The sequence below is a fragment of the Palaemon carinicauda genome, chromosome 13, assembly GCF_036898095.1.
Source record: "Palaemon carinicauda isolate YSFRI2023 chromosome 13, ASM3689809v2, whole genome shotgun sequence".
Taxonomy (NCBI): Eukaryota; Metazoa; Arthropoda; class Malacostraca; order Decapoda; family Palaemonidae; genus Palaemon; species Palaemon carinicauda.
Window position 1 is genome coordinate 131,762,300 of NC_090737.1, and position 17,236 is coordinate 131,779,535.

General features: G+C 42.2%; 1 long non-coding RNA gene across 1 annotated transcript in view; it reads left to right on the forward strand.

Annotated features, from left to right (window-relative positions):
* The first annotated feature begins 4,567 nt into the window (after positions 1–4,567).
* LOC137652088 (uncharacterized) overlaps positions 4,568–17,236 on the forward strand; it is a 63,648-nt gene continuing 50,979 nt past the window's right edge. The window contains exon 1 of the long non-coding RNA XR_011046177.1: positions 4,568–4,654. This is a non-coding gene — a long non-coding RNA (uncharacterized lncRNA). The remainder of the gene's footprint in view (positions 4,655–17,236) is intronic.

Consider the following 17,236-nt stretch of genomic DNA (forward strand, 5'->3'; position numbering starts at 1 on the left):
ACATTTCTGTACAGCCTCCAGCTAGAGACTCCAATGGAGGACCGGGCGAGGAAATTCCTTTTTAAAACGTCACAAAAAAAAAAAAAAAAAAAAAAAAAAGAACATCCCTTGACTAAGACTTGTTCGTCTCGTATTCTTTTGCTGTTTGTCAGTTCTTGTATCTCGACCCTGCATAGGAATTCATTGGGGTCTCCTGTTGGATGTGACGGAGAGGTGCGTCCATTTCGTCTGTTTTGTTTGAAATCTAGAAAATTTCAGGTTTTTTGATATTCTATTGTTTTATTATTTGGATTTCACATGTGGAAATTAAGAGGTTTCATGTATATTATTTTATAATTTTTGTTTTACATGTGAAAATTAATAATTTTTATGTATATTATTTTATAATTTTCATTTTATATGTGAAAATTAATAGTTTTCATATATATTATTTCATAATTTTCGTTTTACATGTGAAAATTAATAATTTTCATGTATATTATTTTATAATTTTCGTTTTACATGTGAAAATTGGGAGTCGTTATGTAAAATATTGATTCTGATTTTACATTTGAAAAGTATGAGTCATCATGTATATCCTTTTATGATTTTGGTTTTACATATGAAAATTAGGAGTCTTCATGCATATTATTTTATGAATTTGGTTTTACATGTGAACATTAGGAGTCTCCATGTATATCAGTTTTTTATTTTACATGGGAAATTAAGTCTTCATGTATATATATATATATATATATGTGTGTGTGTATATATATATATATATATATTTAATTATATGTATATATATATACATATTTAATTATTTATATATATATATATATATATGTATTTATATACATATATATATATATATATATATATGCTGTATAGCCAGACACTCACTCATTATATATATTATAAAAACATGACGAGAGAGAGTGAGAGAGAGAGAGAGAGAGAGAGAGAGAGAGAGGAATAAATTAGCATGAATTAGAAGGGAGACAAATCCACGTGGTCAGTTTTAATTAGCCAGATAACTTACTTTGCCAAACTATTTTACCCAAAACTTTCATCCTACCAACTAGTCCGGTATTTCAAGTTTCCGCCAAATTCTCCTAAACCAAATTTAGTAGAAAGTTTCATCAGAATTTACACCACCTCCAAAAAGTTTTTTTTTTTTTTTTTTTTTTTCTTTTTTTTAATTTAATTGGTCAAGTTTGGCTATTAAGATCCCCAATATCAGTTTTCATTCTAGTTTTACAAAGTACAGACGCCTTTTTAAATGAGTTGGTTTTCCTATATAGACACTTAAGGTACTCAAATGCTATGTGGATTCAACTTCAGCGCTTCAGATGAAGTCATTTTCTTAATGTTTGCAAATAGGAAATTTAAGACTGATTTATATATATATATATATATATATATATTTATATAAATATGTGTGTATATATATACATGTATATATATACATACATATATATGTATATATACATATATATATATATATATATATACGTATATATATATGTATATATATATATATATATATGTGTGTGTGTGTGTGTGTGTGTGTTTACAACACGATTTTAAAACTAATCATTTAACGCTAAGTTACCCGCACAGAGAACAACTCTTACAGTCAAACATCCTATGACATACGTGTTAAAGATATAGTTTATATCTGCACCTGTTCAATGACATAGTTCAAATCTCCATTATTCATCGGATAAAGAAACTGTTTCATTTATACTTTTAAGATATACTATTTTGGAAGAACGACAGTTAATGAGAGAGAGAGAGAGAGAGAGAGAGAGAGAGAGAGAGAGAGTCTAATATATTCTTAACTACCCAGCTAGATTGCTTTCACTAATTATTTCACAAGTAAATTTCAACAAGACAGTAATCGAAAGAGAGAGAGAGAGAGAGAGAGAGAGAGAGAGAGAGAGAATCTATTAGATGCTTAACTATGCAGCTAGATCACTTACATTTATTATTTCATGGGAAAATTTCAACAAGACAGCAATCGAGAGAGAGAGAGAGAGAGAGAGAGAGAGAGAGAGAGTTTAATATATTTTTAACTATCCAGCTAGATCACTTTCATTTATTATTTCATAGAAAATTTTCAACAAGAGAGAGAGAGAGAGAGAGAGAGAGAGAGAGAGAGAGAGAGGGAGAGAGAGAGAGAGAGAGAGTCTTATATATTCTTAACTATCCAGCTAGATCACTTTCATTTATTATTTCATAGAAAATTTTCAACAAGAGAGAGAGAGAGAGAGAGAGAGAGAGAGAGAAGGTATTTGGAAACTGAATAACAATAACTACAAGAGAGAGAGAGAGAGAGAGAGAGAGAGAGAAGGTATTTGGAAACTGAATAACAATAACTACAAGAGAGAGAGAGAGAGAGAGAGAGAGAGAGAGAGAGAGAAGGTATTTGGAAACTGAATAACAATAACTACGAGAGAGAGAGAGAGAGAGAGAGAGAGAGAGGGGGGGAGGTATTTGGAAACTGAATAACAGTAACTACAAGAGAGAGAGAGAGAGAGAGAGAGAGAGAGAGAGAGAGAGAAGGAAAAATAAAAGCAACCAGACATAATCGCTGGAACAACTCATGTTATCTTTTGACCGAGTTTCTCCAATCGAGAAATGCCTAATTACATTCCAATAAAAGGGGTCCGTGGGCAAGAGGGTAGAGAACATAAGTAACAAAAGAACGACGGACACAAAGGGAACCTTGACAATTAGTGATGATTAGGAGGAGGAAAAATATCCTTGAGTAATTACAATTATTGAACGAAAACGCCTTTGTCTCGATTAGAAATTACTGTATGCACACAAGAAGAGTGACTTGAATGTAATTCTAGTGTATTTTACTTTCGTGTGTACTTATGAACTAATAATAATAATAATAATAATAATAATAATAATAATAATAATAATAATAATAATAATAATAATAATAATATAATTAGCATTATGATTAGTATGATTATTGTCATATATATTATACAGTGTATATATATATATATATATATATATAAAGGCTACACACACACACACACACAGACACACATATATATATATATATATATATGTGATGTGTGTGTGTGTTTGTTTGTGTGTGTGTGTGTGTTATTTACGATCTGCGTGCATATGGGAACATATGAATGTGTGCATTCCTTACAGGAATGTTCACGCATTTTTTTTCTTTTACTTTTTTTTCTTTTTGCTGGCAGAAAAATCCGATATACGTCTGAGAAAAAAAGTAAGAAAGTAGTGCATGATATTTCTACCCTTCTAACTTAAAACCTATGAAATTGGATAATATGCATTTAATTTATTTTTTTATTATTTCCATATCATATTATTCAAAAGAAATATAAGATTAATTGTAATCTATTAAGAAAATTAATTGTTTCATGTTCCAGTATTCCTGTCAAATGTATTCTTCCGCAGTCGGCAGTGTTATTACCAAAGACTATATACTGAAGGAAGATAGGAAGGCTCAAAATAGAATGTTAATACGCTACTTGGCAATTCCAAAGTGAACACAATAGTTGGTTGCTCCGATTTTAGATGGCGTTGTAGGTATACATCGTTTGTCGTCTGTTTGTTTATATTCAGAATTTGATAGTTGACTCAAACGGAAAAATGGCGCCGACAGTAAAGAAGTCACACAAGTGTGTTGTGTGCCATAAACAAAAAGAAACCGATCCTCATTTGGTATTTCACAGGTTCCCTAAGGACAAAGAACGGTAAGTCCAAACAGTATGATACATGCAGTATGTGCTGCTAATGAGTAAGCCCCACTGATATTGGATGTAAGATTAAGGCAAGGCATCCACAGTAAATCTCTCTTGTTTTTCATTTTTTGTTGGCTTGTATGCTACCTTATTTCTATTTCCAACCCCCTTTTGATAATTTTTGTGTGTGATACAATTTTGTGTTATTTTGATCCTTTTGATTGTACATTTATACATTTATTAGTTTATAATACTAAACTATACATGAGTGCATCATGCTTTTCCATTTCAATAAAAAATAAAATACTATTGTGTTTTTATACACCTAATATCTCTCCATCTTACAGTGGCCTACATACTGCAATTAAATGTATGCCTACACATAAGCATTTGTGGCTAAGTTTAACAAATCAGATATACAGTATGTTTTAATTTATTCGAATGTGGTATTGTATAGAACATTTAAAAATGGTTGTAATATACCGTACAATACTTAAATTTGCAAGAAAATTAACTAAATCATAAGAGATATAGCTATTGAATTTCTAAAAAAAAATAGACTGAGAAACATAATTTGCAATTTAGTTACCTAAAATTTAAGAATATCATGAATATATGAGTAAAATATACTGACATAGTAATGCAAATTATGAACAAATATGTCGCAAAATTTACAATCGAATTCCATCCTATATACCCGTAAGCATTACCGCTCTGAATGTTTGGTTGCTCGCTCAACAGATGGAGCCATTCGTTTCGCATGGGAGTATCTGGCATCTTTTCATAGCACACTCATTTGTGTGTTAAAAGCCCGAGCCTTCCTATCTTCCTTCAGTATATAGTCTTTGGTTATTACCCTACCAGCTGATCTTAGAAGAAGACTACGACAACAGAAGCTTTATTTTGGTAATTAAATGTTTCACATTTTTCCAAAGGTTGGTAATGTTACTTCATATACCAGATCAGGTATATTAAAGTATCTTCAGGGTTGTTTTCAGATAAAATAAATAGATATTCAGTTCGCAATGCTTGCAGACCGGTTCCGTTTTGAGTGTCCAGTCATAGGCCAAGATATTTTTAACAATTGCGTTTTCTTGTCTAATGTGAATTGATTATTATTTTAAATAGATAACTTTGAAACACTTTGGAGTATTCTGTTTTTTTTAGGATTCTTCAATAATGTTTTTTTTCTTATGAACGTAAATTTTACAGTTTTATTTCGAATTATAAAACGAAATTGTAGCAGCTAAATGCCGAGGCATTTTTTACTAAATCTCAATCAATTCTTAGGTATCTATTGATTATTTTTATTTTTTGTATCTAACATAGATCTACTGTACGTTAAACTGTATTAGTGTAAAAATGGTATTCCAATTTTTAACCAAAAACGGGTATTGGGTAATCATTGTGAAACTGGGGTTTTGGTTGGGGAAAAACTGAAAATTGGGCGTTTTGGAGAAATAACCATAGTAAGGTATACCTAGAAGCGCAAGATGAATAGTTGTGAAAATGTATGGTCTGAGTAAGTGCCTAGAAATTAAGAGTAATACAATTACCTCCGCCAACGAAGTTGGAAGGAGGTTATGTTTTATCCCTACTTGCGTGTTTATGAGTATTTATGAACAGGGAGCCTTTGTAGTTGTTGGGACAGGGGGAAAAACCACATTTTACAGAGACAAGAACATCACCTAACTTAACCTAAGGTTCTCCACCTAACCTAACCTAGCAGCCATATCCTTAGACTGCCGTACTCTTATCTTACCCTGTTCCAACGAAAATCCACGCCAATTAGTAAATGGTAAGATCGAAGGTAAAGGTCGAGTCCAGGGTCAAGCCAAAAGTCAATTTCCGGTCATCAACCATAAGGCCACAATTTTAATCGTAAAGTAATGAATCTTGCAGGAATTTTGAATTATGTAAAGAGCTGGAAATTATTAAATTTTGAAAGGTCAAGGTCACGGAAGAGCAAAATGACCAAAATCACTCCAAAATGGCGAGAAATAAGCTGCCCTGGTGGAGCTCTGCACTCTACTGAGTGCCCCTATAGTTATCCATGATTTTGCTATGCCGTCGTTCACTACGCTCGCAAATTAAATATAATTTGGTATATTTTCGTTAGACTACCACCCACCCATTTATGCATGAAAAAAAGCATTTTTTCCGTTAGTTTCCTTATTGCGGTTTTTCTGAATAGCGCAAAGTACCAAAATGGGGCATAGAAAGTGTAAATGAGGTCAATATATGTAGATTCCTTATTAAGTAATCTTCCAGGCTGTACCAGTATACCTATTGTTGCTCATGAGACGGTAAAGCTTATTCACGAAATAATGAGTCACGGGGCTTGCGATTGCAGCTCATCCGTGTGCCGCTTACCAGAACAGAGGATTAATGATGTAATGTTAATTTTGCTAGTACATCGAGCCACGTCCGTTCATAAACCCTTAGAACTCTAGCAGAGATAGAGGCCCAATAAATTTCAGTCAACACTCATTTTCACCCACGCTGGAAATTGCCAATGACCATTGCAGGTGTACTACCAATCACTTTGTGATGAGTATTGACTAGTAGTATCCTAATTTTATATCATTGCGTTCCTTTTCGCAACTTACTTCCTTTATATTCCTTTACGTTCAGTCAAACCTTTTTATTTTGTTCTGAAATTGTCATCCACAAAAGTATCCTTTTCCCGATTACCCCCCCTCAATAGTAATAGGGGAACCCCTATTGGGAATTCGGGGTTTTGGGTGGGTTAGAAAAAACTAATGCATTAAAGAAGAGAAGAACAGCAGAAACCAACAAGAAAACTAAAAAGGTTTTTTCATGCAAGAATAAAACGGTGAAACAACACTTCCACTGCCAAGTAAGGCCCATCACCGAAACACTTTTCTCCAGAGTTCTGTTTTTTGTTCATATGCAAACTTCTCTAAATAATTGTATCTACAAATATGTTGGTTAATGAACTAACACCAATTACTTACTGATCTTTGGTCCGCTGTAGCTCGCTTCATTCACAATTAAACATTACTTCATTGCTCCTCTGTTCTGGCAAGCGATACGAATGTTGGCCAAGTGGGCAAGTATTTTAGCATACCAAAATTCGGTGAGTCAACCACCTACACACATCTTGACAGCCATAAGTAAATTTTTGTCTCCCTCCCAGTCATTATTGCAAGAAAAACCAATTTTTCCATTAGTTTTCTTCTTTTATTGTGTTCTGATTTTATTACCTTCCACCAAAGTATCATTTTCAGATTACCTCCATCCAGCAGTAACAGGAAACCCTAGGTGGTAACTTAGTCACGGGTTTGGATGGTATAAAGGAAAACTAACTAATTACGGAAGGAAATAACAGAAGAAACCAACAAAACAAAAAAAGGCGAAATAACATAGTACACGGAATAACTGCTAAAGTGATTACTCGCGCACCATTCTCTCGAGTTCTTCCAATCCGTCTTTTGTATCGAAGGCAAACTTCACTATTTTCAACAAGATGTGATTTTTTTAAGGAAACAAACAGGAGAGCACCAGCTAACCTAACATTCCCACCTAACCTAACCTAGAAACTATACCTATACCTAACGGGGGAGGGGGTGATAACACACCCTCACATAGCCGTATCTATAGTTTGCGCTAAGCCTTTGTCTATATTGACTTACCTTAATAGTGAGTGTAGGAGTAGTCCAAATCCCGAGTAAAACGGGTGACGGTTTGAGATGCCCCACCGGGTTCTGGTTGGTGGGTATGGCACTTGACGGAATAAGTATTCTTGTGATCTCTCACATGAAATGTACACTAGATGCGTTTTCTTGCTTTTTAATTGTTCCGTAACTGGGATACAAACCTACCCTATTTATTTAGGGGTATTAATTTCTGCAAAGCTGAAATGACCAGCCATTAAAATTTAGCTATGGTTAACTACCCATACCACGTTAGTGGTGGTAGGCACGCTCACACGCCGTGATTTAACTCTCTTTACTTTTGGCTTGGATGGAGACCGGTTGGAACCGCTCTTCCTCCTCGCCTATTTTAGACTGCCATTAATTTTTGTCAACTTTCTCTCTCTCTCTCTCTCTCTCTCTCTCTCTCTCTCTCTCTCTCTCTCTCTCTCTCTCTCTCTCTCTCTCTCTCTCTCTCTCTCTCTCCATACTGTGTATATTTATATATATAAAATATAGGAATGTTTTAAGTTTCCTTTTCAAGGTTTGTGCTGTGCGTATGATAACATATACAACAGGTTCTCAAGACTCTTGCGCAAGGCCGGGAAACCTTCCCTCCCGACATCTGCCCCCCCCCCCCCCCCCCCCCTTGTCCATCAGTCTTCCTATCGGCGGATAACCTACCGTTGACTCGGCTGCCGCCGCAGGGGAATCATCATCGTTTGGACCCCCCTCATTCAACTATTGTCTTCGCCTTTCCCTCTTCCATGTGGAACATATGGGCATATGGATTACTGAGGGGAAGGGAGTGTGGCCTTTCAAAGATCGACTTCGTTCTTTCTCTTCTCAATGCCATTCATCTTTCATGGGCTTCCGAGAGTATACTTACAGGGGGAGCACCTTTCCCGTTTGCGGGTTAGGTTGCGCTTCCGATTGTTTTTCTTAATTAAATAAATCATAGTTTGTAATTCAACTTTACAGCTTCTTCTCCGTGGGGAACACTTCCCATTAGATGATCTTTGGTTCTTCCTATTAGTGAATATTTTTAGTGGATTTAAATAATTGTAATTCTAGCTTTATTACAGTTACTCTCTGCTCCCCTTCTCCCGTCGATGTCAACTAGGGAAGGGAGGGCGCAGTTCCTATTTTATTTTTTCCCTCAGTGGTCTCCTTTCCCGTCGTGGACTAGGTGTTCCTCCCGAGGGAGTTTTTGTTTCATAATTTATTTTATTTTTCCTCAGTTAGAGATGCAGTTCTTATTCGTTTAACTAAGAAAGCAAGAGGAGCAGAGCTGTTCTGTTCGTGCCTTGGGAATCTGCTGTCACTGCCGACCCTCGAAGGATGTCATCATGGGGGTCATCCCTTCTCTTAGAGGTACGCACGTGGCAGCACCTGATCAGCACTTCATCCTTGAGCAACTAATTCCGGCTACGCTTCCTCAGGCAGCGCTCTTGGGAGTTCATCTTAGCGCGCTACCAGGAGGTTCGCCTCCAGGTGTTGGACTACTTTCCATTCCGAGGGAGTGTTTTCCTCCCCAGGTGTGGGGTTGTTTTTTCCTTCCGAGGGAGAACTTCCCTGCATCTTCTTCATTTCATCAACACCAAATGCTGTTGCTGTCTCTGCCTAGACTACGCTTCCCCCTTGCTGAGTCTCTCTTTCTTCGGGGGCTTAGCATAGTCTTGGGCAAGTCTCTCCTGCGAAGTGATCACCTCTCTCGTTCGCAAAAGGGGCCACTCAAGGAGATTCCTCTTCAGAGCGATTGCTACTGCTGAAAGTCAGTTTGCTGATCCACTGGCCCTCAGGGGCATCATCAGTTCCTGACGACGCTGCAGCTAGTCCTCGGACTTTGGTTCTGGACTCTTCTGTGGATCTTTCGCAATCTCCATCTTTGGATATTCACCCTCCCAAAGGGCACATCCTATTCCAGATCGTCCTACCAACTGACCTGCTGTTGCCGTTCTTGTCTCCGGTACAGCCTCTTGAGGCCATACCAAAGCGTGCAGCTACGCACCAACACACTCCAGCTCCCAGCAGTGCACCAGTGCTCACCAACATCTCGTCAGTGCCAGCCTGCTCCTTCACGCTTTCCAGCTTGTCAGCACTCAACAACGCTTCGGCATTTGCCTGACTTGCAGTCTTCTCTTGCTTGTCCTCAGGGCCCTCCAATGCCCCAGCGATCTCCCGATCGCCGGCACACTCCAGCGCAGCCTCACCGTTCCAGGGAGCAGCATTTTACAGCTCGCCAGCGCACTGCACTCGGCAGCTTGAGCTTGTTAGCACCTACCAAATCCACAGCCCCCTCCTGTGCAACTTTGGGCTTCGGCTTGCCAGCGCTCTCCTGGGCACTAGCGCCAGCACTCTTCTGCGGGCCAGTGCTCCTCTGCGCATTAGCGCTCTCCAGCGTCAAAGCTTTCACCAGCTCTTCAGCAACCAACGGCTCGCAGGCGCTCACCTGTGCACCTGCATTCTCCAGTAGTAACCTCCTGCGACGCATTCTCTTACTGCGTGCCTACTCTCCTGTGCCCTCCCGCCCACACGCTCGCTCGGTCCTGCGCATTCTAGGGAGACTGCACAACACCCTGCACAGAGCCTTACTGCATGCCAACGCCCTCCGGTGCACCTGCACTCTCATATCCAGCGTTCGCCAATCCTCCAGTGAACTCCTGCGCTCAGATCTAGCCCCTGACAATGCACCAGCGGTCGCCAATGCACCAGCGCTCACCAAGGCGCCAGCTCTCGCCAAGGAGCCAGCTTTTGCCAAGAAGCCAGCGTTCACCTGCTTGCCAGCGCTCATGAGCAACGCTTTCCTGCGTGCCAGCGTTCTTCTGCCCATTCACCGAAAACTGCGCACCAGCATCGTCCTGTGCACCGCTGTACTGCCCGCCAGCATACTCCTTCTCATTCTGTGGAAACTGCGCACCAGCATCATCCTGCATGCCAACGTTTCAGTACTCTCCTGCGCACTTGCATGAGAGGCAAAAAGAACGAAAGGGAAAACTTTTTTGACAAGTCACCATTGCCCCATTCCCCTCCCTGCAAATGCATTACAGCATGTCCACCAGGAAAAGAGAGAAGAGGCTTCACAGAAGGGTTCAAGAGCCTGAAGATTCCATCTCCCAAGGCGAATCAACTGCATCTACCCTTGGTCGACTCCTCACAGGGAACCCTTGATCCCCTTCTCTTCAGGAGGATTTTCTGACAATACCAATGTCAGCAAACACGATCTGAACGTTGCAAACAGCCTATCATTAGCTCACAAATTTCTAATAGCCAGAACGCCGATCACTTCCTCACCGACCGCCGTTCACTAGTCCGTCGATTGCCTATTTCTAGCTCATCTTCCACCAATGAGAAATCAACTGACTGATCGCTAGATTATCGTTTGCCGATTGCTAGCTCGCTGATCGCCAATTGCTAGCTCATCTCTCTCTGATCATTGACCTCCAGTCTCGTCAATTGCTAACGATCTCCGATAGCTAGCATGGCGATTGCCAATGGCTAGTCAATAACCAGTCATTAGCTTGATGATCACTAGATCGCCGATGGCCAGCTCGTCTTTCTTCGATCATCGACCTCAGCCTGCTGATCTCTGACCTGCCTATTGTCAGCTTGCTGATCTTTAGCTCATAGATCGCCAGTCTGTGATTGAGCACTGAACATCAATGGCTCACCGATCACCAATTGATGATCATAAAACCCTTCTGCTGTCTCTCAGGGCTCTCCGAGCTGATCACCAACTCATTAATCACCAACCTTCCTTGGCTGATTGACCAGACAGCCTTCATCTGCCTGTCAGTTACTACCTTCAGCTCACAGGTCGCCGATTCACTGATCATCAGCAGTTCGCCATTCACCAACTGTTCGTCACTCAGACTTACTAGTCAACCTCTGCCTGTGGTTCCCTTAATCGGAAGGCATACAACACACTTCTCGCTACGCGCTGTTCTCCATCACACCAATCCACTAAAGCGATCGGCAAGCAATCGACAATTCCCCTCAGCGCTTGTCGACAGGTTACTACTCGCGAGCGCAATACCCAGCCGTTAACCATTGATAAACATTCGCCAGACCAATGCTGTTCTAAGGAATAGCATCAATCCCGTTAGGGCGCATGGTAGGGTTAAGCGTTGCCTTACTTCTATCAGTTAAAGGAGTTTTCTCCCAGGGAAGAATCCTTACACATTGTATTGCGTCCCATCATTCCTGCCACGAGTTAAGACCCCAGCGTTAACAATCTATCTTGCGAAAGGATCCGCAAAGAGCTGTCCCTTTGGGTCGATGTCCACACCGTGTTATAGGAGTTCGGACAAGGTCTTCATGTGCATGCAGGGCCTTAAGGATGCTTACTTCCAGGGCCAAACCATCCATCTTCTAGGATGGATTGGAGATTCAGTCTAGACAAATAAGAAATACCAGTTCAGGGCACTGTGCTTCAGTCTTTCCACAGCACCCATCCTGGACTCTCAGAATCAGTTTGCGTCTCCTCCATTTCTGGACAACTGACTGACCTTAGCAGACTCGGTGGTAACCTTGCGTTAGCACCTGAACTTCTGAAGTCTTTTTACCAATGTCGGGTGATCATGGTAAACTTTTGGAAGTCTTCCCTACTTCCCTCTCAGAAGATTGGTATATCTGGGAATGATTCTAGACATCAATCTCCACAAGACCCTTTCTCAAAATGAGAACAACTCCCAGACCAGAGTGACTATTTTTTCTTGGACACCTATCATCTCTGGCCTGTCTAGCCTCCATCGGCAGGCCTCAGGATTCATTCTCTCCAATTGGAATCAGGCCTTCGATTCCATGGACATTCTGATCCCCATGGGACCAGAAGTTTGGACGAACCTCAAGGGATAGGTGACAGACGAGAATCTACGAAGTGGTATAACCTTCTCATCCTTCCCCACCCTTCGGACTTGATGCTGGGCTTAGTCACATCAAAAGAAGGGAGGTGGGACCATAGTCCTGAACCACACAACCTCAGGCCTCTGGACAGACTCAAAAAGTACCTTCACTTAAATCTCTTAAAAGATGGACAACCTTCCGGTCCTTTAACAGCCTCATCAGTTCGTAACGGGCCACTCAGTGGTGTGATGAGCGACAACACCACATAGGGGCTCTCATAAACAAGCAAGAAGGAACTTGCTCGCAACCTCTTCCCATCTAACAATATAAATACTAAGATGGGCCGAAGTCTGCTCGATACCACTACCAGCCCGCTTCATTCCAGATTAGAGGAATGTGCTTGCCAACAATCTGTGCACAGCATCTCAGATAAGGTGCACCAAATGGTCTTTGGATCACCTTGTAGCCGACAAAGTCCCGACTTTACTGGGTTCTCCAACTATGGATCTGTTCTCACCGCCCCTGAACCTCAGACTTCCGCTGATCCCCAGTCCTAGACCCCAAGGCTCTGTGGCAAGAAGCATGCCAACAACGGTGGGTACAACAACGATGTTTACATCTCGTCCCTGTTTTTGTATGAAGAGAAGGGTACTCGACAAGGCTAGAACATCGGTCAGCCTCTCAAGGGTTCTCATAGCTCCGCTATGACATTACGCAGAACGGTTTCCAAACCTGCAGCTCCAAATAGAGCCTCCAAGAGAACCCTCTCCACATCACAGGCAACCATACTTCAACATCTATCACAAGCTATAGCTTTGCTATGATTTTACGCCTGGAGACTACCCAGTACCTACTCTCTCAGTGGGGCTTTTCACAATAAGTTGCGAAGAGGTTGTCTTGATATCTGAGGAATTCCTCACCATCAGTCTACCAGGCAAAGTATAAAGTCTTCTGTGGTTGGTGTCATGGGAAAGCGTATCTCTCCACTCAATATCTCTATTCCAGCAATAGCGGAATCCTTGAGTATATGCGGGAGGAAAAGACCCCCTTTTCAGTTCAGCAGGTAAAGATGATCACTCAACCTTGAGCCTCGCCTTGACACTGAAAGGAAGGGACATCCCCTCATCGCTAGATCTTTCCAAACTCGTGCATACTGTACTTACAACTTGCCTTTTCCCAGTCAGAATTGAGACCTCTCTTTCAGAATGTTTGAGTTCTCCGGTCTCTAGGGAGACCTCCCTACGTTCCACTTCACCAGGCAACAAATTTTCACCTGGTTTAGGAGAGTGTTCTACACACTTTGACAGCGGCCAAACGAATCGAGGAACTTCATGGTCTCTCTTTCGACATCGCCCATTAATGAGAAGGGTGAAAGGCAACTTTCAGTTTCGTCCCCAAGTATGTCGCCAGACAGTCTCCAGAGGTGATGGATCCTACACAAGTCTCCACTCGGTAACTGACGATCCAGATCATCTGTTACTGTACCCGGGGTAAGATATGAGGCTCTACCTCAAGAGAATGGCAACAGCCCACAAGGGTCCCTTCTCTTGTCATCAGCACTGGGAGAGACTAAAGAAGGATCACCAAAACATCATCTCTGCTGGATTCACAGGGTCATCAATTATGCCCTGAATCAAGATCCTCATCCAACCTTTCGACTCAGAATATCAGGTTTATTGCTATGGCCCTGGCCCTTCTAAGCAGATTACTCTGTGACGCAGGTTTTACAAGCAAGGGTGTGAATGCTCCAGGTGACTTTCACAACCTTTCTCCTGCAAGACGTGACACACAGGAACTCTATACGATCTCTATCGGTCCTGTGGTGGCTGCACAACAGCTTGTTGTATACCTCAAGCTCCTTATTGGACAAGTAGCTGAAGGTTGAGGGCACTGTTACCAGGTTTTAATCTGTGGGAATGAAAAGTTTTGACTGGCTTTTATTCTTTTCTTCATCCTCCCTTCTCTTAGGGAAAGCAGCATCCTAGGTTCTCTGCATAAGCTGACCTCAAACCACTGCAGGTAAACCCTGCTCCCTTGTGTACCTAGTATTAAGCTTATACTGTTGCGTCCCCATATCCTGGCGAGATGGTACAGTATTGGAAAGCCTTGGTTTCAACAGTTTTTCCTACAAAAAGAGACTTGAATAACCTTACCTAGACAGTCACACTTCTAAATATCTTAACACAGCTTGCGTAGGCTGCGGACCTTGCCTAGCAAGGTTTTAGCGAGGTGCAGGGACTCCTTATTTTGAGTACTAACATACTCGGATAAGGAGCCCCCGGGTAAAGCCAAAAGTCAGCTTCCCAGGGACGTCCACCCTTCCTAATGGGTGAGTCACCCCTAAATAAATAGCGTAGGGTTGTATTCCAGTTACGGAACAAATGACAAATTTGTAGATAATTTGTATTTTTCCAAACGATACAAGCTATTATACAAACTTGCCTGCCAGCCCTATCCCCCTTGAAATCCTACCTCCAAGCAAAATGAACTAAATCACCGGTGTGTGAGTGGGAGTAGCAGCAAGAAACCCCCCCTACCCCCGCTAACTAGCGGTGTGGGTAGTTAACCCTCGCTAAATTTTAATGGCTCGTTATTTCGGCTTCACAGAAAGTAATACATACATATACTAAGGCACTTCCCCCAATTTTGGGGAGTAGCCGACATCAACAAATGAAGCAAAGAAAAAGGGGACCTCTACTCTCTACGTTCCTCCCAGTCTGACAAGGGACTCAACAGAGTTCAGCTGGTACTGCTAGGGTGCCACAGCCCACCCTCCCCCGTTATCCACCACAGATGAAGCTTCATAATGCTGAATCCCTTACTGCTGCTACCTCCGCGGTCATCTAAGGCACCGGAGGAAGCAGCAGGGCCTACCGGAACTGCGTCACAATCGCTCGCCATTCATTCCTATTTCTAGCACGCTCTCTTGCCTCTCTCACATCTATCCTCCTATCACCCAGAGCTTTCTTCACTCCATCTATCCACCCAAACCTTGGCCTTCCTCTTGTACTTCTCCCATCAATTCTTGCATTCATCACCTTCTTTAGCAGACAGCCATTTTCCATTCTCTCAACATGGACAAACCACCTCAACACATTCATATCCACTCTAGCTGCTAACTCATTTCTTGCACCCGTTCTCACCCTCACCACTTCATTCCTAACCCTATCTACTCGAGATACACCAGCCATACTCCTTAGGCACTTCATCTCAAACACATTCAATTTCTGTCTCTATTTCATTCCCCACAACTCCGATCCATACATCACAGTTGGTACAATCACTCACAGAAAGTAATACCCCTAAATGAATAGCTAAGGTTTGTACATTAGGAAAAATACAAATTATGTACGAATGTCATTTTAATGTTTTTAAAATATTTTTTAATTTTCTTTATTTCTTATATAATTTCTTTCCTTATTTCCTTTCCCCACGGGGCTACTTATTCCAACACATATACAAACCTTCCGCTATTTATAGGGTATTACTTTCGGCAATGCTGAAAACTAGCCAAGACAATTTTAGCGAGGGGTAACTACCCCCATCAACTAGTTAGCGAAAGGGGGTGGGGTAGACCGGCTACCCCGCTCACTCACACCTGTCGGTTGAGTAACCACTTTTGCTTTTGGCTCGGTAGAGTGCAGTCATGTCTCTCCTATTAAAACAAAACTGCCTTGCCTTTATTTACTTTTCCTTTTTCTTTTGTGTATCAGTGTGATTGTTATTGTCCCGGTATGCGGACATGTCCAGGACGTGAGGGCCGCCTCTGCGGTACCTTCATGTCGTCCGTAGAGACGGACCCCAACCCTTTGTGCCCGGTTTGCCCGGGGGCATCTGTGCTCGCGGGACAACACCTGTTCCGAATGTCGAGAGTGGCCTGCCTCCCAGTGGGTGACGTTTGCGCGTAAGAAGAAAGAGGTCTAAGCGCGAATCTTTGCCTTCGGAGTCTTCCTCGAAATCGAAGAAATTGCTGTTTTCTGCTTCCTCTACGCCCAAACTACGCCCAAATTTCTGCCCAAAGCTACTTCTCAACCAGCCCCTTCTGGGGCACGGCCGAGCAGTAGCGCAGGGCTTGTGACTCCAGATCAATCCTGTGGGATAGGCGAATGTGTCGGCTCCCCTAGGGAGTTCTCCTTCCCCTCCCCCAGGGAGTGCCTGTTCCTTTCCAGACCTTGTGTCTTTGTGGCCATCGCTGGGCGTCGATGGCCTCCCTTTGAAGGAAGTTCTCCTAGAACTCCTCCGAAGGGGAGCTGAGAGAAGTCAGTCAACTCCTTCCTCTACGTAGGTTGATCCTCCTCTTGTGGGCGCAGGCGCTGTTGCCCATCGGTCAGACCGAGAGTCTGGTTCAGACGCCGATGAGTTAGCTAACCCAACAGGGGCAGTGGCAGGGCACTCTCCAAGGCAAGCTTCCCCTTCGGGGGGAACATATCTCTAGTTCGCGAGAGAAGATTGCCTCTGTACATTGGCGATCTGCTTACACTTTAGTTCTCCTCCAGGGGCGGAACGAGAACCTTGCCATAAGTGACGTTCTCCTTTGAGGGAACTATCCTCCCCTGTGGAAGATTTATCTGTAGACCTTGATCAGTCTCCCCCTCGGGCAGAGTCTGCTGAACGTTCCTCTCCGGAACGTAGAGTGGAGGGGTTCATAACTTCTCTCCACCCCGTACGCTCTCCTCCCTGTGCTGTGAGGAGACGTCTTTTTCAACCTGCTGGTTCTCCTCACGTTGACCCTTTGGTGTCTTGTGACGATCACCCTTTTGGCTGGCATGATTGTGAGTCTTCTGGCTCTCATCATGTTGATCCTGCAGGTTCTCATGACAGCAGTACTCCTTCATGACTCCGTCGCGCTAATCCTTCGGGCTCATGCGCCTCGAAACCTACGGATTTCAGTTACGCTGAAGTCTCGGGCTCTCGTAACGATGGTAATGTTGAGCCTTTGAACTCTCGTTCCATCAGTCACGCTGACCCTTCGGGGTCTCATAACCTGAGTTACGCTGAACCCTTGGGCTCTCATAG